This window comes from Cervus canadensis, chromosome 30 (genome assembly GCF_019320065.1).
Source record: "Cervus canadensis isolate Bull #8, Minnesota chromosome 30, ASM1932006v1, whole genome shotgun sequence".
Lineage (NCBI taxonomy): Eukaryota > Metazoa > Chordata > Mammalia > Artiodactyla > Cervidae > Cervus > Cervus canadensis.
In genome coordinates, this window is record NC_057415.1 from 5,330,777 (window position 1) to 5,331,664 (window position 888).

The window sequence follows — 888 nt, forward strand, 5'->3', positions numbered from 1 at the left end:
CAGGAGCTTGACGGGCGCAGTCTCCCAGGGTGGGGTGCGGCTTACCCCCTCCGTGGTCCCAGCCTCAGTTTCTGCGCCCGCCGGTCGGGTGCGCCTTGTGTCTGTTCTGGGGAGCTGGTCTCTAGCCGCGACCCTCCTGGCAGATGTCAACTGTCCAGAATCTCAGGAAGTCTTTGGTTAGAAACTGGAAGCCTGTTTGCAGTTTGGTAGGGGATGCCATCTCTGGGGCCGAGTTTGCCCCTTTCCCCTCCCCGCTTCTTCCTGCCTCTGGCGGGGGATGGACCTGTCCGCAGCCAGCTAGCTATTCTCTGGAATTTCTCAGTCCTTCCTTTTTTTTTTTCACCCGGTCTCAGTCCGTTCTCAGAACACGCTCCATCACCTAGTTCCCAGATTGCGCAGTGGTCACGTCATCATCGACCATGGAATTTCTCAGTCCTTCCTTTGTTCTGCAAACGGGCGGGCCGGCAGTGTTGTTCGGTTAGGGCTTTTCGCAGGTTAATTTTCTCTCTCTCTCTCTCTTGCTATCCCACAGTTTAAGTTGCTATCTCAGGATAGCTCCCTCCAATTGCCCTCAGGGCATTCGGGCCTGGTCCTTACCCTAAGCAATGCCGCCCGCTTCTCTCCATTCAGTCCCCACTTGCTGGTGGTGGACGTGAGCGTCTGGGGTACTTTTCTGCTGGTAGTTGCTTTTAGGCATGTAATCTGTGGGTTTTATTTATTTTTCCTCCTCTGAGATTCAAAAACTTCCCCCAGACCCACCAGTAAGAGGGTTTCCTGGTGTTTAAAAACTGCCTCTATTAAGACTCTCTTCATGGGGCGGGTCTCCATCCCTAACTCTTTTGTCTCTCTTTTTATCTTTTATATTTTGTCCTACCTCCTTTTGAAGAC

The 888-nt window shown here is 52.7% G+C and overlaps 1 pseudogene; it reads right to left on the bottom strand.

Annotated features, from left to right (window-relative positions):
* Positions 1-344: 344 nt before the first annotated feature.
* LOC122432142 lies at positions 345-420 on the bottom strand (annotated as a pseudogene).
* Positions 421-888: the final 468 nt, after the last annotated feature.